The sequence below is a fragment of the Muntiacus reevesi genome, chromosome 16 (assembly GCF_963930625.1).
Source record: "Muntiacus reevesi chromosome 16, mMunRee1.1, whole genome shotgun sequence".
NCBI classification, from domain to species: domain Eukaryota; kingdom Metazoa; phylum Chordata; class Mammalia; order Artiodactyla; family Cervidae; genus Muntiacus; species Muntiacus reevesi.
The window spans coordinates 46,022,499-46,048,549 of record NC_089264.1 but is presented as its reverse complement, the minus strand read 5'-3'; positions in this window follow the sequence as shown (position 1 = coordinate 46,048,549).

The window sequence follows — 26,051 nt, the reverse complement described above, 5'->3', positions numbered from 1 at the left end:
TCTCCTATGGGGTCCCTGCTCCTTTCTCCTGGGTCCTGGTGCACAAGGTTCTGTTGTGGCCTCCAAGAGTCTATTTCCCAGTCCTATGTACATTCTGGCAGCTCTATAGTGGGGTTAATGGTGACCTCCTCCAGGAGGCCTTATGCCATACCCACCCCCAGAGTCCCCATCCCTGCCGCAGACCACGCTGACCCGGACCTCACAGGAGATGCTCAAACACAGGTCTCCGTCTCCGTGGGGCCCCTGGGTGCTGGCGCACACAAGGTTTGTTTGATCCCCCTGAGGGTCTCTGGTGGGAATGCAGATTGATTCTAAACGCGTCTTTCTGGGGCTTCTCCTTTGCCCTTGGACTTGGGGTGTCTCCTCACGGCCAGTCCAGTGAAGCACAGGCACTTCTCCTGACCTTGGACCTGGGGTGTCTCCTCTTGGATGCTTGCTGCTCCAGCGCTGCATAGCTGCCATTAAATATTATCATTCATTCAATATTATCATTTGTTAAATATTATCATTAACTTTGTTATTGTAGACTTTATTAAAAAATTTTTTGTTAGAAAGTAACATAAAATATCATGGTCTAACTTAAACACTGAAGCAACATTGTTATAAAGATTTAAAGGATTTCACTGAAAACAAAGCAGGTGTGCTCATCTGGCTTCAGAAACCCGAAGAACCCACAAGTGTTAAGGACATTCTCCTCTACTGCGTTTTTCTGTTTATCCCCTTGGGTCTTCTTCAGTCTTTTCTTTTGGGGCATTTTCTCAGCTCCTAGACACATTTCTTGCTTATTCTGAGTCACAACTACAAACTCTCAATTAAGAAGCACCGACTGGCCCTATTTGGCTTAAAAATTTAATCCTTGAATAAGAGCTATTGTGGCCTCCTGCTTAGGGTGTTTGTGGGGATCATTTAAGCAGATGAGATAGATGTATAAAGTACTCAAAGACATACATTCTTTTGTCATTCATACTATAGACACTGAAAGCTCCTGAGCTGAAAAATTCCTGTCCTTCAAAACCTTTACTTCTTTCCATGCCAAACAAAGCTAATTGTCATAGGAGATGGGTAAAGGTTATACCACTTCAAATTTAATATTGAAGACAGGTAAGGAAAAAATTCAGTGTAGTATAACAACACTGTACCAGTGACATTAAACTTCATTTTAAATAAAATTCTAGATACTTATGCATTTCTATTATCTATGGCAAAGTCCAAAGCCTGGATTTCAGATCAGGACTATGACTTTATCATCAAACTTTATCTCAGAATAGAATAATCAGTTGCTCTTTCTCTCTCTTCATGCAAACAAGACATATTTCCCCTCTATTAATTATATATTTGTGTGCAATTTTGAATTGTCAGCTTAATCTTGTTCTCTTTTTTTTTTCAGTTCACTCAAAGAGGAGATAGAAGGAAAATGAATTGCATTTTTGTAAATAAATTAAGACTAATCTTGATTTTTTCCAAGTAATTACATCCTTATTCATAAATTGGATTTTAACAAAAGAGAGGAGGGCAACTTGATGTTTTTTGTGCTTTAAGTAAATCATCTAGCCTATAAAAGTTAAAAATCACACATACCATGTAATCACACAGAAAAGAAAAGCAAATAAAAAATGCAAACACTGGCAGCAGACCGCACAATTATGCATTACCAACCCACAGAAAGAAAATGTTAGTCACTCAGTCATGCCCAGTTCTTTGCAACTCCGCGGACTATAGCCCATCAAGCTCCTCTGTTCATGGAATTCTCCTGGCAAGAATATCGGAGTGGATTGCCATTCCCTTCTCTGGGGCATTTTCCTGACCCAGGGATTGAAGCCAGTCTCTTGCATGGCAGGCAGTTTCTTTACCATCTGAGTCACTAGGGACCCACAGAAAGTAAATACTTATTCCAAAAGGGTGAATACTTATTCCATTCTTCAGGTTGTCTTCATAGCTAAGATCCAGGGTCATTACACATATCATAATGGTCAGGGAAATTAGAAAGGGTAAAGTGGAATGACTAATCAGCTCATCATAAATTGATGCTAATGCAAGAATATACAGAAAGGATAGTTCCAAATGAGATTTCAAGTTTTACCATGCTTATGGACTGTGTTGAGTGAGATACTCTTGATAAGACCTTAAGCATCCGCACTATTGACATTTAGAGACAGATATTTCTTTGGTATGGGGAAATGTCCTGTTCATTATAGGATGCTTAGCAGCATCCCTGGCCTCCACTCAAAGATGGCAATAGCAACCACCCCTTTCCTCCCTCCACACTTGTTATAACAACCAAAATTTTCTGTATACATTACTAAACTAACCCTAGGGGGAAAAATTAATCCACTGTAGAACCACTGCTTTAGAATAATTCCAAAATTAATCTTAAAAGTTAAGCCACTGACTAAGAATTAATCATGACACTATGAAATTAATGGTATCATTAAATATGAAATTATGATGAAATTAATGTTATGTTAGATTTGCCATGAAACAGATATGATACACACTTCTTCAACAATCATTATTTATTGAGACAATTAATATACAGATCTAAGTCTGCCATGGACTTCTCATGCAATGCAAGAGACACAGGAGATACGAGTTTGATGAGTTTGATGCCTGAGTTACAAAGATTCCCTGGAAGAGGAAATGGCAACCTACACCAATATTCATACCTGGAAAATCCCATGGATAGAGGGGCCTGGCAGGCTATAGTCCATGGGGTTGCAAGAGAGTGGGATGCAACTGAACACCATGCAACATCCACATAAAGCCTGCCAAAAATCTCTGAAAAACACTATAGGAAAAATTCTCAAAATTTGTGTGAATGTTTCACTAGCATATATGAAAAGCTGAAAAACTTCTGTAAGTAAATTTTAAAACCCAGAGAACGTGTTTTCTCCAAAATATAAATGAGCTTGTCAAATATTTCAAGAAAGAGAATGTGAAGAAGCTACATATTTTTCACAGTATTATCAGTTTAGAAAGATAAGTGACAAAATATACTCTAATTATATCAATTAACCACAAATTGAATGATGAGTCTTGTTTGAAACCATTTATTTTCTACTTTATAAAGAGGGCAGTGGTTAAACAACAATTATTCTAATGACATGAAAACCATGAAGAAAAGCTTGTTTATAATTACAACTTTGGACTTAAACAAAAATCAATAAATTATATGTTGAGGGAGTTCATGTTTATGGACAGCTTGGGAAGAAGTTCATTTCTGAAGGACCTGGTGAGGAAGACACTGTAAGTTATTATTTACAACATTTTTTAGGATTTTTCCATTCCCAGCCAATATAATGACCAATCCAGTCAACAGAGATTGAACACATATTATTAATTTCAGATATACATATATATGTTTATATAGCCAAGATAGCATTTTCATTCTTAAAAAAAAAAAAAAAAGTTTTCTTAAAAAAGCAATACAAGCCTTGTTTACCTGTTTTTTTTTAACTAACAACAGATAGTTTTAATGGAATGACATTACAAAGAATCAAGGAAAATGGATTCTTGTTTCATATATGATATTCATCAGCAAGTAAACTTTTTGAATAGAACTATTCAAAAGATAATCTATTTCTCTAACTGTAAAAAGTTCAAAGAAAGTGGAGAAAAGACAGCAAAATCCTTTCCAAAGAATTTATAATCCATGTACTGATTTCTTATTTCTTTTATGTAAGCCACATGTCAAGTCAATTTTTCAATATGTTCTTCTCTGGTTATACCTTTAAAAAAAAACTTTATAAAAGCCTTTGACAAAACTAATGACAGTTCAACTGGGTTATGACTTGAAGAATTCTTCAACAATAAGAACAGTGTCTAGTATGGTCATGTAGTTTTGCTATTAACATAACTAATCATAAGAGACCACAACAGGAGGGGATGGTTGCTCATCTCAGAACAAAAAATATCAGTCAATTATTTATGACTAGATTGAAAGATTTTTCAATTCATATAAAACCTGAAGAAGTTTGCCTTCCACCAAAAATTCATGGGCTCTAAACCCCTCCCACCAGTACAGCACTACAAAGGTCAATCCCTTCAAATCATACTTCAGACCAGAAAAATATTTTTGGAAAAGATACAAGAACACTCTGAAGTTGGCGTTTTGAAGAGTACAAACTGAAAATTTTAGCATGGTTAATAGCTGTGTTAATACAAAAGATGAATGATTAGAACTATCAAAACAAAATTCCCATTTGAAATATAAAAGAATAACATCTGAATTGGGTGGAGAGGGAGGTGGGATGGGAGACCGGGATGGGGAATTCGTGTAACTCTATGGCTGATTCACATCAATGTATGACAAAACCCAATGGAAAAAAAAAAAAAAAAAAGTTAAAAAAAAAAATAAATAAATAAAATAAATAAATAAAAAAAAAAAAAAAAAGAAACTCAGGGTTCAAAAAAAAAAAAGAATAACATCTGAAGAAAGGAAGATTTCTCTGCAATCAAATAAAAAAGTGTTTTATAAAAATAAGAAGGGAATGAGGCAGGAAAAAGGATAAAGAGATCATTACATTTTTAAGTAGCTACTCAGATCATGACATCAATGTATTATCCAGAACCAGATGAGAAAATGGAAAGTGATTAGACACAATTTAAATCACATCTAACTGAGCTTACAATTGAAATAAATTGTACTAATTTTACATTTGGTAATTTTTGAAAAACATGCATGTGTACAAAATATTGTAAATATGATATATATACACATGTATGCATACACACATACATATATATGTGTGTGTGTGTATATATATATATATATATATATATATATATATGCTCTTAAACAGATAAATCATACATTCTAACTTGATTGTGAGGATTTGACAATATGTGAAGAACCCATTTTAACTTTTAAAAATGCCTGCAAAAGACATTATATAGATATTTGAATGAAGTACCCTAGTTGAGGCCATTGCACCAAAGACTGTGGTACTCAGAATGGAAAATTCAAGCATATTATCCCACAGAATTATTGCATAATAAAATAATCTTTCTGTGCTTTCTGTATTATATCAGTGTTTCCCCAATTGTGCCACCACCAGCAACAGCAACACCTGGGGAATTGTTAGATATATAATTGCTAGATGTATAAATATCAGGATTCACTCTGGTACTGCTAAATCAGTAACTCTGTGGTCAAGGTGCAGTGATCTGGGGTTTAATGAACCCTTTTGATGACTATGACACATGCTACAATTGGAAACCAAAGCCTTATAAAATAGTTTGGGACATACTAATCCCCCAAAAAATATTATAAAGAAGCTTGATGCAAAATGTGCAGTATCACATAAAGTAGCCTGCAACAAACATAATGGTCCTGCCCTTCCATAATGCTCTAGTTCATGGCTTTTAGCAGATTTAAATCAAGGAGCTCCTCCTCAGTAACAAGGGTTCTTAAAATTTCCTACAGAAAGAGGTTTTTGGGTAGAATCTTTATAACGTACCCCAAAGGTAACATTATTAAAAATAAATAAATTAATCATGACATAGGTTGGGCATCACTTCCATTGAGCAGATGACTGGGTCAAAGAACACTTTGACTAGAAAAATGAATTTTCCACTCACAAGAAGAATAGGCATTTAGTGCCACTCTTAGATTCCAGGCAAGTTTAATTTTCCATGTTTTTGAGTATAAGAAGATCAGCTGGAATGGATGCTGAGCCAGCAAGGTTCAAGCAGTGGTTACTCTTCTTGGCATCTTAACTGGATGATATCCCAGGCTGAGATCTCCTAATATTGGGGCATTTCATTTTTTTTTAAAATTATCCCTTGAATACCTATAATTTCCATTACATACATCTGTCACAAAAGCCCTTCATGTTTAATCAAAGAGCTCCTTAATGGCCCGCTAAAATCAGGGCATTTTAGCACACTGAGTCATTAAAAACAGCCAAAACAACAAAAACTATGTTTCCCTTCATGTATTATTGGAAGTATTAAGTCTTCATATTACACATTTGGTTATTCAGTGTGGATTCATTCTGCACTAGAAAAAGTTACTTTCATTCTAAATTGGGCAAACTCACTCTTTTGAATGAAACAAAGGAAAAGGAAAAGTGTCTTTTTAAAAATATATATAATAGTGCATGCAAAATAGTTTTATATACACTACTATATATAAAATAGATATGTAGTATACAGGATGTTCTTGGAGATCTACTGTATAGCACAGAGGACTATAGTCAATATTTTGTAATAACCCATAAGGGAAAATAATCCAAAAATTTATATATATATATATTTTTTTTTTTTTTCACTTTGTTGTCTGCCTGAAACTAGCACAACATTGTGTATGAACTAAACTTCCAATTAAAAAAAATGGCTCTTCATACTATGGATGAATAAAAGCACATAGTATCATTAAATACAGTCATATAAAGTTAGCTTTGGCTTGAACTTGGGCAAACTCTTGAAGTTGGTGAGGGACAGGGAAGTCTGGCCTGCTGCAGTCCATGGGGTCATGAAGAGTCAGACAGGTTGCGGTGACTGAACACCAAAGTTAACTAGAAGAGGAAAGAGAATGGAAACAATAGAAGGATATCCAGTTAGTTGTTACAAAGTTCCAAACTTGAGGTATTTGAGCCATGAGATTGTCTATTGTGAACAATACAAGGAATATTAAGTTAATTAAATAACACTTTCTAAGTGCCCGTTATGTACCACATTGTGGTGTTTGGATTCTTGCACGCATTCTCTCATTTAGTGTTCATAATAATTCTGTTAGATAATCTTATTGACACTGTATACAGAGATGAAGCAAAGTTCAGAAAAGTTAAATAAAATATAAAGGGTTTTAGTATTATTAGAACCAAATTTTTTGTTTTGTTTTTTAACCATAATAGCCTGACTCGAAAGATTATACTCTTCCTCTAAATTAGAGTTCTGTAGACTTTTCCTGTAGAGGGTGAGATAATGATTACTTAGACTTTGCAAACTATATTGCAAACTATATAAAACAAGCTGTAAGCCATATTTGATCCATGCGGTACAGTTTTCAATCCTGCTTCAAAAAATATTGTATATAGCAAGCTTGGAGTAAAAACAACTGGTACCCTATCTAGATTTCCATCACCAGCCACTGCATTCATCTCCCAATTCTCAGTTGGTCACAACTTCATCCTTCCTTGGGGTATTACTCTGTTGGAACACTTCAGACTTGAAGTACTGTGAATGCAAAGTAAGCTCATCATTATGCCGAAATTCAAAAGCAGAGGGAAAAATCATAAAAGACATTTTATTACCAAGAAGAATCATTAAAATTAATAACTGGCATCAATAGAAATAATGAAAATTGGCAAATGATAGAGTATAATGTTTTAAATATGGAAAGAAAATATATATCAAACTAAAATTTTATATCTATAGCAAATAATACTGAAAAGTGAAGTCAAAATAAGGATGCATGTATGTATGTAAACACAAACTTAGGGAATCACTTACCTGTAAAGCTTCACCTTCAGAAATATTGAGACAAATTTATTTTTAAATCAAACATCTGAACAAATCAGGAAGTGAGTCATGCCAATATCTTGGGAAGAGTACTCTAGGCATTGGAACCTAGCCAGTACAAAAGCCTTAAGATGAGTTTATGAAAGATTATGGTTGGAACGGAATAAACAATTGGAAGGTTAATAAAAGATGAAGTTACAGGAGAATTTTGCCACCATGATGTCTGTTTCATGAAAGCCAGAAGAGGGTTTTGATCAAAGGGATCAAACAATCTGGCTTACATTTTAAAAAAGTTTTCCTTTATTATTGGAACTAAAAGTGAGATGTATCTTTCAAAATTTAAAACTGATATGGATAAAATATAGGTTGTTAATAAGACTATACCCATATCATCACATGCAAACCACACATATTATACAAACACACACAAAACATAGTACTTAGTAGTCACAGTTGGTAAATTGACATGTAAATTCATGTAATATCTAATATTTCAAATAATTCCATGCATACTGATCTATTTTTCCAAGCAAGTTTTACTACGTTAATTTAATAAGTTAAAACGGAGAGTTTTAATGTGATCTGTTAGAGACAACCAAACTAATGGAAAGACAATAATGTATTTTTTGTTATGAATGCTGTCTAATTCTATTTCCACAAAGTCATATTGTCATATATTTGATACTGGTCAAATATTAAACTATATTATCTAAGTTGAAAGAAATGAAGACATGTATAGTCAACCATATTTGAGTTTTAAAACCCTTTCGAAGACTTTACTATTTAATCATACAATGAGAATGCACATATGATAAAGACTGAGCCAATGTTTTATAACTGACCTTACATTTAAATTTTACCAAGAACTACTAAAGTTTGCAGTGTATTTTACAAAAGTGAAAAAATATCAAGTTATTAGTTATGCAAAGTAGCCATTTATTTTTCTCTTTAAATTTCAGAGACTGAATTTAAAATTCCTTATTTGATTTTCCTTTTTAAATATATTGATTTATGTGGTCATACATTATTAAACAAGTTAAAAAGTAATAATAATTGTAATGATACTCATAAGGCAGGGCTCAGCAAACATTTTCTGTAAAGGATCAGTTATAAGGTAGCTGTCTCAATGATTCAACTCTGCTTTTATAGCACAAAGCATCATAAAATATGTGTAAATATATTGCATTGCTGGTTTTGATGGAAAATTATTTTAAAAACCAGATGACAGGCCGAATTTGACCAGTGGGTATAATTTGCAGACTTTATCCTGCAGCATTGAGAAATAACCAATCACTGCACTCCTCCCAGGGGATGGGGCCAGACTTGGGACCATGAACAGACATATGTGTTTCTGTTGAGACAATGAAGAGCCTGTGGACAATATTTTAGTTTCTCTGTCTTTGACACTCTACTTGCAGAGAAGAAGTTATGCTGAAACTCAGTTCAGTTCAGTTCAGTCACTGAGTTGTGTCCAGCTCTTCGTGACCCCATGAACCGCAACATGCCAGGCCTCCCTGTTCATCACTGACTCCCAGAGTTTAACCAAACTCATGTCCATTGAGTCGGTGATGCCCCTCAACCATCTCATCCTCTGTCATCCCCTTCTCCTCCTGCCCCCAATCTTTCCCAGCATCAGGGTCTTTTCAGATGAGTCAACCTTCCACATCAGGTGGCGAAAGTATTGGAGTTTCAGCTTCAGCATCAGTCCTTCCAATGAACACCCAGGACTGATCTCCTTTAGGATGGACTGGTTGGATCTCCTTGCAGTCCAAGGGACTCTCAATAGTCTTCTCCAACACCACAGTTCAAAAGCATCAATTCTTTGGCACTCAGCTTTCTTTATAGTCCAACTCTCACATCTATACATGACTACTGGAAAAACCATAGCCTTAACTAGATAGATCTTTATTGGCAAAGTAATGTCTCTGCTTTTTAACATGCTATCTAGGTTGGTCATAACTTTCCTTACAAGGACTAAGTGTCTTTTATTTTCATGCCTGCAATCACCATCTGCAGTGATTTTGGAGCCCAGAAAAATTAAATCAGCCATTGTTACCACTGTTTTCCCATCTATTTGCCATGAAGTGATGGGACCAGATGCCATGATCTTTGTTTTCTGAATGTTGAGCTTTAAGCCAACATTTTCACTCTCCTCTTTTGATTTCATCAAGAGGCTTTTTAGTTCCTCTTCACTCTCTGCCATAAGGGTGGTGTCATCTGAATATCTGAGGTTATTGATACTTCTCCTGGCAATATTGATTCCAGCTTGTGCTTCTTCCAGCCCAGTGTTTCTCATGATGTACTCTGCATATAAGTTAAATAAGCAGGGTGACAATATACAGCCTTGATGTACTCCTTTTCCTATTTGGATCCAGTCTGTTGTTCCATGTCCAGTTCTAACTGTTGCTTCCTGACCTGCATACAGGTTTCTTGAGAGGCACATCAGGTGATCTGGTATTCCCATCACCTTCAGAATTTTCCACAGTTTATTGTGATCCACACAGTCGAAGGCTTTGGCATAGTTAATAAAGCAGAAATAGATGTTTTTCTGGAACTCTCTTGCTTTTTAAATGATCCAGTAGATGTTGACAATTTGATCTCTGGTTCCTCTGCCTTTTCTAAAACCAGCTTGAACATTTGGAAGTTCACGGTTCACGTGTTGCGGAAGCCTGGCTTGGAGAATTTTGAGCTTTACTTTACTAGCGTGTGAGATGAGTGCAATTGTGCAGTAGTGTGAGCATTCTTTGGGATTGCCTTTCTTAGAGATTGGAATGAAAACTGACCTTTTCCAGTCCTGTGGCCACTGTCTAGTTTTCCAAATTTGCTGGCATATTGAGTGCAGCATTTTCACAGCATCATCGTTCAGGATTTGAAATAGCTCAACTGCAATTCCATCACATATACTGGCTTTGTTCGCAGTGATGCTTCCTAAGGCCCACTTGACTTCACATTCCAGGATGTCTTGCTTTAGGTGAGTGATCACACCATCATGGTTATCTGGGTCATGAAGATCTTTTTTGTACAGTTCTCTGTGTATTCTTGCCACCTCTCCTTAATACCTTCTGCTTCTGTTAGGTCCATACCATTTCTATCCTTTATCGAACCCATCTTTGCATGAAATTTTCCCTTGATATCTCTCATTTGCTTGAAGAGATCTCTAGTCTTTCCCATTGTGTTGTTTTCCTCTATTTCTTTGCATTGATCGCTGAGGAAGCCTTTCTTATCTCTCCTTGTTATTCTTTGGAACTATGCATTCAAATGGGAATATCTTTCCTCTTCTCCTTTGCTTTTTGCTTTTCTTCTTTTCACAGCTATTTGTAAGGCCTCCTCAGACAACCATTTTGCCTTTTTACATTTCTTTTCCATGGGGATGGTCTTGATCCCTGTCTCCTGTACAATGTCATGAACCTCCGTCAATAGATCATCAGGCTCTCTGTCTATCAGATCTAGTCCCTTAAATCTATTTCTCACTTCCACTGTATAGTCATAAGGGATTTCATTTAGGTCATACCTGAATGGTCTAGTGATTTTCCCTACTTTCTTCAGTTTAAGTCTGAATTTGGCTATAAGGAGTTCATGATCTGAGCCACAGTCATCTCCTGGTCTTGTTTTTGCTGACTGTACAGAGCTTCTCCATCTTTAGCTGCAAAGAATAGCATCAGACAAATGGTAATTCGTCTTAATAAGTATATGTCAAATGGATGAATAAATAATTGTTGGATATTGTTATAGTAAAGCCTGTATTTTTTACATTTTCTCATTAGTATATTTTGACAGTAAGCAATATTCAAATAATTCAAATAGATTAAGTGTGTATTTAATGAGTTCTCATTATACGTGATATTAAAGCCTTACATACTAAGGATATAGAACTAAATAGATACTTTCCCTGCTCTTAGGAGGCTAATATCCCAGTAGGGGATAGAAACTTTGAGATACACATACTGTATGTGGTGATAAGGAAAGTTGAAAGATGCTGTGCCAGATAAACAAAAAGAAGTTCAACTCAAAAATGGCTTATTCAATGAGCTAGTCCAATAAGCCAAGTAAAAGACATGGTCTTATAATTATTTTTCTTTTAAAAAATGACTTTAACGTGTCAACTTAGCCTCCAGATTCTTTGTGGTGAAGCTACACAGAAAAAGTAATATGCCAAGAGTACAACATATATCTATACTCCTCTCTCTACATTTTTTATGTCCAAAATATATGTATTTCTGAGGCACTGCATTTTAGTTCTTGAGATGAGCTTGCTAATTGTTCTCATTTTTGTCAGAGTATACCTTTTGATGAAATATTTATAATATAGCTCTGCCCAATTCAGGACCACTATACTGCATATAAAGTGACTGAGAGTAAGTTTGTATACAGAGAACAAAATTTTCTTCTGCTCAAAGCTACCTAACCCTCTGAGATTGAAATAAGTTTATACTCAGCAAAATTATAACTGACCCAAATTATCTAATATGTTACAGATGTCTACTGTCTGAATTTAGTTAATCAAAGCAAGGTGTTTTACTCTTCTCCATCATCAGTGAAATATATACATATATATATATATATATATATACAAATATATATATATTATCAAAGCAATCAGCGATCATGAAAGGAGAAGTACAGTGGTATTGTAAGAATCTGAGGGTCTCTAATTCTGAGACTTATTCACTAAACAGATTTCTGTATGCTTTTTAAATAGTGTATATGTTTGTCAGTTTCTCTGTAAATCAAATACAGCAGGCACAGTAGGTTTGAGTCTTGATAGAAGATATAACTGGGAACACACATTGCTTTAGCTTTAGTTAACAGGATGCTCTCACCCTCCCCTTTTACTTTTCCTTCCTGTATCCACCTCCCCCACTGCTTCCCTTTCTTTTCCCCCTCCTCTCCACTCCTCTTTCTTTCTCCTCCTCTTCTTCCTCCTACACTTCCCCTTGTCTAATGATTTTTCTAAATCCTAGCCAAATAAATTATTTAAAACAATTTCTCTTTTAATTAGGAAAATATATCCACAAATCCATAATCATCACCACACCATGACAAAAGTATTTATTTAATACTTTAACATTTGTTCACTAGAACAGAGACTATTTTGTGGTGAGAAGAAGATTCTGAACCCAAATCCCTGGATTCAGAAGCTGCTTCTATTAGCTGTTTGCTCTTACTTAGGAAATTTTGCTAATATCTCCATACTATGGTTATCCAACTCTAAATAACATCTATATTATAAGGTTGTTGTGAGAATTAAAGTTAATAGACAGTAGACATTTAGAGACTGCATATCATATTTACAAAAAATGCTTTACGATACCTATATAAACAGTTAGGAAAGGATTTTATTTTTCTGAACATGTAAGTCAAAGTCAAATATCCACAAATTATTCTACATAACGTTGATGATTCACAGTAAAAAGAGTCCAAAGGACAAATGATTAACCAGAAAGAGGAAAAATTTAGAAGTAGAGAAAATTCTACAATATTCTAGAGGTCTTCTCTCCTTGTCCTTTCCTCACAAATGTGAATTCTGAGGTCAGAATATTAATCTACTGATTTAATAGATTAGTGTTTTCATGAAAATGTTAAAATATTAATTTCAGAAACACTATGATAAGGGTGTCAATAATTTTTTACCATATGAATCAATATTCTCTAGTACAACAGAAAGATAGGAATCAATACATATTAGTTTAATGTCAAAGCTAGACACGCAGTTTTAAAAATAGGAAATTGCTTTCTGAGTGCAAAATAAATTTATTTTTTCTTAAAGTGAAAGATCTTTTCAGAGCCCAAGTCATGCCCTGGTGATTCTCTTAGTATTGACATTTTGAATTGTTAGTATTTATTTATTTATTTTCTGCCATTTATAATATTCATTTATTAAAATTTTTTTTTTCTTCCATTTTCACAGAACTTTCTTTTTTTACAAGCAGCTCTCAGTAATAAAATGTGTAGAGTTGTTTGTTAAATTTGTGACTTTATAATGTGATAAATTAACTGATTATATAAGCCACATTTTCCTTTAAGGTAATTTGCATTACAAGTAATCTCACACTTTACCATTATAAAAAGATATTAGATGGTTTGACACTAATTTTGACTATTACTTAAAGAGGAAAAAGGAAAATAATAGTCTTCCAAATTGAGCCCATACAGACTTGCCAACATCAAGGACAAATGACTTTCTCTAAGATTTAACAACTTGTGTATGGAGAGACTGTCATTGGTCACCAATTCAATGCCCACCCTCCCTGTTCATACAGAGAAATACAAAAGGGAAGGGCAGTTCTGTAGCAATATTTTACTCTTTCCCCATCCGACTGGAGGCAAGTGGCTCTGAAAGGCAGTGGACATGATGATCTATGCTTGTACTTACCTATGAATTGGAGAGAAATAGCAAACTGAATGTAGCTGCCTGAGCCTGACAGGTTGCTCTCCCTCCGTTTGAGATATACCAAGAACGTGTGGAAATTCTGTGAATCAATAGTTATTACTGCAGAATCTTGTTTTTTTCCTGTTGTTGTTCAGTCACTAAGTCATGTTCATGGAGTCATTTATTACTCCATGGACTGCAGCATGCCAGGCTTCCTTATCCTTCACCATCTCCTGGAGCTTGCTCAAACTCATGTCCACTGAGTCAGTGATGCTATCCAACCACCTCATCCCGTCGTTCCCTTCTCCTACCTTCAGTCTTTCCCAGCATCGGGGTCTTTTCTAATGAGTCAGCTTTTCGAATCAGGTGGCCAAAGTATTGGAGCTTCAGTCTCAGTATCAAGTCCTTCTGATGAATATTCAGGACTAACTGATTTGATCTCTTCGTAGTTCAAGGGACTCGCAAAAGTCTTTTCCAACACCACAGTTCAAAAGCATCAGTTGTTTGACTTAGTTGGAAACTTTTATCCACACCTGTCTCAGGACCACCGTCTACTTGTCCAAGAGACAAATGCATACATATACAAAGATGATGCTTGTAGCTGAGACAGTAACACTTATTGGAGGCATAAATCAGACCTTGACAAAGACATTGAGAGTGGGAAAGCCTTGAAGAACTTATGCGTACTTCTAAAAATGTCCCAGTAATTGGATACTTGCCTCACAAAGGGCTCTGACAGTGAATCATTATTAACCAGAGATTCAGAAAAAGAAAAAAAGAATGAGAGAATTGCAAGCTTTTCTAGTTAAATAAAGAAATAGTGCCCCTATAAGTGCCCCTCCATCTTCAAGTAGGGGACAAGGTCAAAAATAAACAGCCAAATAAAACACATAGAAGTGTTATCAAGTCATAAATCGGGGTTGTTGCTGTTCAGTCACAAAGTTATATCTGACTCTTCGTGACCCCATGGACTGCAGCATGCCAAGCCAGGGTAGCAAATTGTTAAATAACATTTGTTCTATTTTTCTACCTGATAAGTATAACTTCATAGTGATAAAAATTTTAAATATGGATGAGGCTATGTATTTCACAAAAGAAACTGAATTTAATGATTACTGAGCCTGTCTAGAATGGTGGTGTTGGAGAAGACTCTTGAGACTCCCGTGGACTGCAAGGAGATCCAACCAGTCCATCCAAAAGGAGATCAGTCCTAGGTGTTCATTGGAAGGACTGATGCTGAAACTGAAACTCCAATACTTTGGCCACCTCATGCGAAGAGTTGACTCATTGGAAAAGACCCTAATGCTTGGAGGGATTGGGGGCAGGAGGAGAAGGGGATGACAGAAGATGAGATGGCTGGATGGCATCACCTACTCGATGGGCATGAGTCTGAGTAAACTCCGGGAGTTGGTGATGGACAGAGAGGCCTGGCGTGCTGCGATTCATGGGGTTGCAAAAAGTCGGACACAACTGAGTGACTGAACTGAACTGAACTGAACTGTGCCTGTCTAAATAGTCTATAGATGGCAAGTTATGTTTAAGTGAGCAATATAATAAGTTACACACATAATTCATAATTTTTATATTTACTTCACATGTTCTATTTTGTTTGCCTCTTTTCATAAAAACAGTAAATATGTATTATAATCAAAATTTTCTCACTTATTTTAAAATACTAATAAAAGTATAAAATAATTTAAAAATAAGATGTGATTGTATGAAGAGTATATGATGTGAATAAGTATACAAATGAAGATTAGGCTAAAAGTGAGTAATTAAATCACATGTATAGGTTTCAAAAGGTTGTTTTTCTTTTAACTTATTCACAAGTTTTCTATTAATGTTAAAAAACTAAATATTAGTAATGAATATAAAAATGTTTTATTTTAAAACATTAATTATAAAATTTAGAAAATTTCCTCTCAAATATTTCAAACAAAACATATAGCAAACTAGCAATGCATTGTCAAGTTTAATAAATTGACATTTTAGAAATAACACTTATTTTTAGATACACATATAATATAAACAAATGTAAAGGGCAATATGTATTTTTAATATTAAAATGTTTCCTACTCTTTATTTGCTGTCTTTGGATGCATTTTTATTAATTCTGAAATCATAAATAGAAACACCAAGAGAACCTAGAAAACAGAAATTTTTCACTCTTGGGGAAGGATTCATTAAGCAATAATCTATTGCACTCATGCTATTTGCAACAAAGAGTGTGACAATTTAATAAGTCTTTTTTGCTTACCGAAGCATTTCCATTATGCAAATATCTGAAATTCAAACTATTCATTGAATGACTTTGACACTGAAATAGAATATACAAACTTTCAAGGCACTGGGATGTAGGTACCTTTCCCTTGAAAGACATACAGCAAGAGAGATGGAGAAGTGTTTCCTTAAGTTCTCAGCAGTGTTAGAAGTGTAAATGCCTTGAGACAACAGGTCTTGCCAAGTCAATATTGAGCCAGATCTTGAATAAGCAGGTTGTATATATTCTTTAATATGTTTGTTGCATTTTTAAATTATTCTGTGTGTATTTTGTATGGTATGAAGGCACAGGACAGTTGTCCTAATTGTTTAGTCCTGACTGAAAAGGCTGTCGGTTGCCCCTTTTCCTTTATTCTTGCTCTCTGCTCCTTACACTCGAGTGGAGACTGAGAAATGAAATGAGTGGAAGAACGGCCAGGTTCCTCCCTCCCCCTGCGTCCATTAAGGCACAATCTCGGCTGATAATTGGCCAAATAGAAGCAAAGTTGAAATATTTTGTTATAAAGGTGTAGGAAATAAGATGTAATAAGTCATGGTTCAAAGCAGGAACTTGTGCACCATAGAGAGAGATCTTCTGAAGGCTCTCTGAAGAACTCACTTATGAACCCTGCTAGACAGTCAGCATTCTGATACCAGCGTGGACAGATTGGACAGACTGCATGTGATAGGCAGAAGAGAAATGCTATTAACCTCTACTAAGTAAAAATCAAAATGAAAGAAAACACCTGGTTGACATTTTCACTCTCATTCTCGCTTTCCTAACTCCAACTATCTTCACCCTAAAAGAAACAGAATTGAAGGGTTTTGAAAAAGAGTAATGTCAAGACTAGGCAGACATCAGGTGACATCCTTTTCTTCTCTTGTTGGCTTATCTTGAATCCATGATCAGACTTGAATTTGAGGGAAGGCAAAAACTTAATACTGAGTTTGAATTTAAAGTTGAAATGTAAGCAAATTTTCTTTTCTGCAATATGAAAAATTTTGAAAGTTAGAAATAAAAGTTATTCCACTTTCTCAAGGTATCTTTATGTAATAACAAGAGGAATCTGATAGATCATGTTTGAATAATTCTAGAAAAACTTCTTTTTCTTATTATGCCCATTCAATAAATCAGTGACATAGTTAGTTAACTCCCTGACATATAGACTTTTCTCAATGCTTTACCATTATTATGATGGTATGATGAACATCTCTTTTACTCAGTATGTTATCCTCGATAATCAAAAAAAAGTCTGAAATATTTTTCTATAATATTTAACTATCTTGAAGATATTACCAAAAGGGATTCTGATGAACTAAATGTAGAAAAAAAAATAAGATAAGGTTAAAAATAGAGCAAAAAATAAATGAAATATCCAAAGAGAGAGAGCCAGAAAAAAAAAAAAAAAGAAGAAGAGATGGAGGAATGGTGGTAGAATTTGAAATTCCACATAGGTAGCTCACTCTACAGTTTTTGTCTTCAAGAAAAAAACTGATATTTTAAAGATGTTTCTCTTAAATATATTGGGATACATACCAAATTGTGTGCAAAACCATAGTAACATACACACACACACATAGTGTGTTATTAAAGATAATAACAAATACTGGAGATAGCAGTATTTCTACAGTAAGTACAGTACAGGGGGAAGTACGGTAAGTTTTCATTAAAATAAGATCTGCATTTTTCTGCTTGTTCATAGGGAAACACCAGAAGTGTCAGTTTTCTTTTAATGAGACATGTACCCCTCTCCAAAGAAAAGAATAATCAGCTAATGAGAACCACTCAGTAAATCTGACTCAGTGCTTCCATATATGAACTCCTACAAGGGGTTAAAGAACAGGTCAACTGCTTGACTTGCAATCAAGTGATCAAGACACATTTGTCCCTCTACTATTAATTCTGTGTGGGATCTTTGGTTACACATTAGCTACTTTGAACCCTATTTCACATAAAATAAATTTGATATTTTATGTTAAAATTAGAAATTATATACAGTAGTCATTGCTTCTGTGAGGGATACTTGGTAAACAGGATTCAGTCCCTGCCAATTAGGAAGGTAGACATGAAAAATAAGTACACAGTAATATTAAAATATTATTCTATGTCGCTGCCCCAACAAGTAACATTGAAGAAGCTGAAGTTGAACAGTTCTATGAAGACCTACTTGAAATTCTAGAACTAACACCCAAAAAAGTTGTCTTTTATATTATAGGGGACTGGAATGCAAAAGTAGGAAGGGAAGAAACACCTGAAGGAACAGGCAAATTTGGCCTTGGAGTACAGAATGAAGCAGGGCAAAGGTTAATAGAGGTCTGCCAAGAGAATGCACTGGCCACAGCAAACACCCTCTTCAAACAACACAAGAGAAGACTCTACACATGGACATCACCAGGTGGTCGACACCGAAATCAGACTGATTATATTCTTTGCAGCCAAAGATGGAGAAGCTCTATACAGTCAGCAAAAACAAGACCAGGAGCTGACTGTGGCTCAGATCATGAACTCCTTATTGCCAAATTCAGACTGAAATTGAAGAAAGTGGGGAAAAGCACTAGACAATTCAGGTATGACCTAAATCAAATCCCTTATGACTATACAGTGGAAGTAACAAACAGATTTAAGAGAATAGAAGTGATAGAGAGAGTGCCTGATGAACTATGGACAGAGGTTCATTACATTGTACCGGAGAAAGGGATCAAGACCATTCCCAATGAAAAGAAATGCAAAACTGCAAAATGGCTGTCTGAGGAGGCCTTGCAAAAAGCTGTGAAAATGAGGGAAGTGAAAAGGAAAGGAGAAAAGGAAAGGTATATCCATTTGAATGCAGAGTTCCAAAGAAGAGCAAGGAGGGATAAGAAGACCTTCCTCAGCAATCAATGCAAAGAAATAGAGGAAAACAACACAATGGGAAAGACTAGAGATCTCTTCAAGAAAATTAGAAATATCAAGGGAACATTTCATGCAAAGATGGGTTCAATAAAAGACAGGAGTGGTATGGGCCTAACAGAAGCAGAAGATATTAAGAAGAGGTGGCAAGAATACACAGAAGAAGTGTACAAAAAAGATCTTATGACCCAGATAATCACAATGGTATGGTCACTCACCTAGAGCCAGACATCCTGGAATGTGAAGTCAGGTGGGCCTTAGGAAGCATCACTATGAACAAAGCTAGTGGAGATGATGGAATTCCAGTTGAGCTATTTCAAATCCTGAAAGATGATGCAGTGAAAGTGCTGCACTCAATATGTCAGCAAATTTGGAAAACTCAGCAGTGGCCACAGGACTGGAAAAGGTCAGTTTTCATTCCAATCCAAAAGAAAGGCAATGCCAAAGAATGCTCACACTACTGCACAATTGCACTCATCTCACATGCTAGTAAAGTAATGCTTAAAAATTCTCCAAGCCAAGCTTCAGCAATACATGAACCGTGAACTTCCAGATGTTCAAACTAGTTTTAGAAAAGGCAGAAGAACCAGAGATCAAATTGCCAACATCTGCTGTATCATCAAAAAAGCAAGAGAGTTCCAGAAAAACATCTATTTCTGCATTATTGACTATGCCAAACCCTTTACTGTGTGGATCACAAAAAACTGTGGAAAATTCTGAAAGAGATGGGCATACCAGACCACCTGATGTGCCTCTCAAGAAACCTGTATGCAGGTCAGGAAGCAACAGTTAGAACTGGACATGGAACAATAAACTGGTTCCAAATAGGAAAAGGAGTACGTCAAGGCTGTATATTGTCACCCTGCTTATTTAACTTACATACAGAGTACATCATGAGAAATGCTGGGCTGGATAACCTCAGATATTCAGAGGACACCACCCTTATGGCAGAAAGTGAAGAAAAGCTAAAGAGCCTCTTGATGAAAGTGAAAGAGGAGAGTGAAAAAGTTGGCTTAAAGCTCTACATTCAGAAAACTAAGATCATGGCATCTGGTCCCATGACTTCATGACAAATAGATGGGGAAACAATGGAAACAATGGCTGACTTTATTTTTCTGGGCTCCAAAATCACTGCAGGTTGCAATTGCAGCCATGAGATTCAATTACTCCTTGGAAGGAAAGTTATGATAAACCTAGACAGCATTTTAAAAAGCAGAGACAGTACATTGTCAACAAAGGTCTGTATAGTCAAGGCTATGGTTTTTCCAGTGGTCATGTATGTATGAAAGTTGGACTATAAAGAAAGCTGAGCACCGAAAAATTTATGTTTTTGAACTGTGATGTTGGAGAAGACTCTTTAGAGTCCCTTGGGCTGCAAGGAGATCCAATCAGTCCATCCTAAAGGAGATCAGTCCTGGGTATTCACGGGAAGGACTGATGTTGAAGCTGAAACACCAAGACATTAGCCACCTGATGTGAAGAGCTGACTCATTTGAAAAGACCATGATGCTAGGAAAGATTGGGGGCAGGAGGAGAAGGGGACAACAGAGGATGAGATGGTTGGATGGAATCACTGACTCAATGGACATGGGTTTGGGTGGACTCCGGGATTTGGTGATGGACAAGGAGGCCTGGCATGCTGCGGTTCATGTTGTCACAAAGAGTCAGACATGACTGGGCAACTGAACTGACTGAATACTAGAGTATAGAAAAAGCAGTAACTGAGGCCTCAAAGTCCCTAAAGTGGGACTATACCAGCCTGATTACAAATGTGCAAGAAATGCAGTGTTACTAAATAAGAGAGGAAGGAAGACAAGGGGTTGATGGGAGGGTCAAAGAGGGGAATAGCATCAGTTCTTATTGGGTATAAGATGGTAAAGAATTCACTTGCAGTGAAGGAGATCCTGGTTCAATCTTTCCTTCCCTGGGCAGAAAAGATGTCCTGCAAAAGGTTGCAGTTACCCTATCCAGTATTCTTGCATAGAGCATTCCATGGACACAGGAGCCTGATGGGCTGGAGTCTCAAAGAGTGGGACATGACTCAATGACTAACACTTCCATTTTCAAGCCTTATTCAAACATTGGTCTTTGGTTTTTTGTTGTTGTTGTTGTTGGGTGAAGTAGGAATGTATTTGAAGGTTTTAAAAGAATAACATGCTCTAATCTATGTTTTATCAGTCTTATTCTTACTGCCACCAAGGGCTAAACTGAAGAGTAAAAAAAAAAGACACATTAAGAGGTATATTTAATAGTATAGTTAAGAGATGATGGTATCTTAGACCAGCATTATTAGAAGTGGTGGCTGTGAGCTGTGGTCAGATAGAGAATCCACTTTGAAGTCAGGGTGACAGGATTTACTGATAGATTGTATTTACTTATTGACAGAAGAAGAGTGAAGAGTACTTTCAAGAGTTTTTGATCTGAGATATTAAAAGGATGGAATGGTGAATAACAGATGTACAAACTATGGGAAGCTTGGTTTTATTGACAAAAAAAAAAAAAAATCAAAAGGGGAAGAAAGGAATGGATACAGAAAAGGAGATTCTAGGCAAAGAGAAAAATAGAGTAAATATGGACTAAATGGTAGCATGGTAGGAAAGATAAAAATACAACTTATTTTAAAATCTAAGTGAGATGCTATGTCAGAAACACATAATGCATGTGGAATGATAGTGTCTGATACTGATAGTACATTATGAAGAACCCAGAATATTTCCAAAGGACATCCCACTTTTTGAAAGCTACTGAGAGCAACTGGCTTTTTGAGAAAGAATGATCATGATTTGAATTTCAGAGAGACAGTTTCTCAATATCCTACCTGAAACAAACCAAACATTTTTGATAACTAAGATTCTAAATGTTAAAAGATTCAGTAAATGGTATAAATAATTTTAAACATTGAGGAGTATTGATAAATTGACTCTATGTGATTATTCCAATAAAAATGTGTACATGGTACCCTTGAATATTGGACAAGATTTTTTAAAAAGCACAATTCATTGTCATTTTTTATTCAAACTGTGTAAGTGCTCATACAGTTGATTGTCAGCATATAGCTGTACATCTGAATTAGACACTTTCCAATTTTCATAAATTGTTTTGATATATATTTTAATCTCATTTTCTGCTGGTGTGATTAATCATTTTCTTATGAATACATCATACATATTGAATATATTTTCTGATTCATTTTTCCTTTCAATTTTTCAAACATTCATAGTCAAATCTACTAATTTTTTGCTAAGGGCCTTTTTTTGTCTTTAGGGTTATGCTTATTGTTACTAAAATAGATGTGTGTTTTATAGCAATTAACCCAGAAAAAATTCAAATAAAGAGAACAGAGAAATACCTACAAAAATACCTCTATAGGAATACACACACAAACATAAAAAGAAAAAAAGAAAGAAAAGAAGAAAAATGTAAAAATAAGAAGGGAAGGGTAAAAGAAAGGGTAAGAAAAAGACTTTATATTTAGTCTTCCCAGGTGACTCAGTGTTAAAAAATCTGCCTGTCAATTCAGGAGATGCAAGAGACACTGGCTGGGAAGGAAATGGCAACCCACTCCAGTATTCTTGCCTGGAAAATCCCATGGACAGAGGAGCCTTGTGGGTTGTCATAAGGAATCGAACACGTGAATGAGCATGGAAGGAAATATGCAACATAATATTTTTTTAAATTAAACCTTATAGGAATATGAAGAAGTATAGAAAAACATTGCAGGAACATCCAATTCAACTCTCTCAGTCACAAAGCAAGTGAACAGAAAGTGTTGAGAAGATATAAATAGCATAAAAACAAATGTATACCCTTTCACATTCTAAATTCTGAGAAGCTATCACTCATTGGACACAACTTTGTACCATATTTTAAATCCTAAACAAACCTAGGACATAATTGAGGTTTATAGCAATTATGTAAATTACTCAACATTCTTAATAAGTCTCAACATTCTTAATAAGTGGTATAGTATGGACACCAATCTAAGTTATCTCAGTCAGTTGCCCACAATCCTCTGTCTTGCCTCTGGATGGAGTAAAGCAAAGAAATTCATTTTACTCACATGGATAAAGATAAAACATATTAACTTACACACTCTTAAAGAAAAAACTATAGAGAGTTTTGAGTTTGAGTCATTTTTTCAATAAGTTACTCCTAGCATATTTTAATCCTAAAACAGTACATGAAAAAAGTTCTACTTAGTTTTCTTTTTCTAAATTTATTTTCATAAATACACAAGTTTCTTTTAGGATGAGGTATTTCTTAGCATATGTAATTTAAACATAAATATGTTGGATATTAAGATGTCAATTCTAACAGAATACTACATGTAAGGTATAAGAAAATTCCACTCTAATATTTTCCTGACAAGAGAGGTTGAGAGAAATGGTAAATTAAAAAATTGAATCTTTGTAGAAGTTTACTAATTCAATACCTTCCAAGTAAGAGACTACTGATATAATATATTATTTTTTAACTTTTCCAATCTAATAGTGAAAAAGAGTTATTTCATTTTTTATTAAAATTAAAATTCAAACTATAAATTCTCCAGTTAGCACTGCTATATCTTTATGTTGCATGCTTTTCTTATTATTTATAATATGACTTTATGAAATTTCCAGTTTAACAATTAGTGATTACAGTTTCTTTGGAGCATCTCTTGAGAGGTTTCCAAATAAGTAGAAGCATGAAGCAAAGATTTAGTAGTTCTCCATTTGCTAATGTCTATAAATTTTCACAACATATCAATGAATCTTGAAAAATCACCAAGTAGATCTCCCATCATATTTAATGTGTGGTAGAGTATAGACAAAAATCTGAGACCTTTTTTCAGAAGTCCATCTTTGTATTGTGGTGTAATTGCAATACTATATTTCTGGCCTTTTGTTCATACATATTGCATGATTTGGATGGTCTGGAAGCCAATTTATTTATTTTATTCTCTTGCAGAGGCAATTGGGTGTCTGGTAAGTGAATTTTTTTATGGACATATTTATTTTGAAACAAAGGTCTGTCTAGTAAAGGCTATGGTTTTTCCAGTAGTCATGTATGGATGTGAGAGTTGGACTATAAAGAAAGCTGAGCACTGAAGAATCGATGCTTTTGAACTGTGGTGTTGGAGAAGACTCTTGAGAGTCCCTTGGACTGCAAGGAGATCCAACCAGTCCATCCTAAAGGAGATCAGTCCTGGGTGTTCATTGGAGGGACTGATGTTGAAGTTGAAACTCCAATACTTTGGCCACCTGATGTGAAGAGCTGACTCATCTGAAAAGACCCTGGTGCTGGCAAAGATTGAGGGAAGGAGAAGGGGACGACAGAGGATAAGACGGTTGGATGGCATCACTGATACAATGGACATGGGTTTGGGTGGACTCCGGGACTTGGTGATGGACAGGGGGGTCTGGCGTGCTGCAGTTCATGAGGTAGCAAAGAGTCAGACATGACTGAGCAACTGAACTGAACTGAATTGTTGAACAGAAGCATGAAAAACATCCAAAATTCATCCAGATTGGTATTTGCGTGTGGACATGCTAAATCACTTCAGACCTATTGACTTATTGCAATCCTATGGACCATAGCCCTCCAGCCTCCTCTGTCCATGGGATTCTACAGGCAAGAATACTGGAGTGGAATATTACTCAGCCATTAAAAAGAATTCATTTGAATCAGTTCTAATGAGATGGATGAAACTGGAGCCCATTATACAGAGTGAGGTGAGCCAGAAAGATAAAGAACATTACAGCATACTAACACATATATACGAAATTTAGAAAGATGGTAACGATGGCCCTATATGCAGGGCAGAAGAAGAGACGCAGAAGTACAGAACAGACTTTTGAACTCTGTGGGAGAAGGGGAGGGTGGGATGTTTCGAAAGAACAGCATGTATATTATCTGTGGTGAAACAGACCACCAGCCCAGGTGGGAGGCCTGAGTCAAGTGCTCGGGCCTGGTGGGCTGGGAAGACCCAGAGGAATCGGGTGGAGAGGGAGGTGGGATGGGAGACCAGGATGGGGAATTCGTGTAACTCTATGGCTGATTCACATCAATGTATGACAAAACCCACTGAAAAATAAAAAAAAATAAAATTTAAAAAAAAAAAAAAAAGAATACTGGAGTGGGTTGCCATGCCCTCCTCCAGGGAATCTTTCTGACCCAGACCACGTAACCTGCGTCTTCTACATCTCCTGCATTGGCAGGCAGGTTCTTTACCAGCAGCGCCACCTGGGAAGCCCAGATTGGTATTTACAATCAATTAAATCATTTCTTACAACTTCAGGCTGATACTTAACAAAAGAAGGAAACTCCATATTTTTATGGGCATTATGTTGGCAGCTGAGATGGGAAAATATGTTAGCACTATATGACTAAATTCATGTTTACTTATTAAGACTGACAGACATTTCTAACTATAATTTTCATTGATTAGTTATTTAAAAGGAAAGTGTTGCTGGGTTTAATAATTATGTGTATAATTGGAAGTTGCATGAAAGACACCATGTGTCAAACTTTGAGTTCAATTTGGCAATTTTTTCCCATTTTATCAGGTTTTCTTATTTAAATCTCCATTTTTTTTCGGGTATCTAATTAGCTATAATTGGAGTCATCACCATTCAAATACTCTCAGAGGACCTTGAATATGCACAGATAGAAAAAGTTTCAACTTGACAGTTTTAGCATAGTGTAAATTAAAATGCATGTTGCAGCCACCTTATCTGGGAGTGGGAAGTAGTGAATTCATTCACCCTGTAAAGGTAGTACTTATAGGAAATTATATAATTATAGACAAAATAAAATAATGTAATCATAGGAAAATAATTTTTAATAAACACAGCTTCTAGATACATCTAGCCTGTTCAGAAAAGAGAACAGTATCCTGTCTACTTTTATAATTGCTATTTGAACTGTGATTAGTTGTCTATTCAACCTCCTCTCTAATAAAATGTATGTAATTACTTCTGTTATTTATGGTTAGGTTTTTACATACATATGGTATCAAATGTATCATCATTTTAATTTTCACAACTAGGAGATGGTATAGGTGTCAGAACTATGTAAAACTTTTTGAAATCG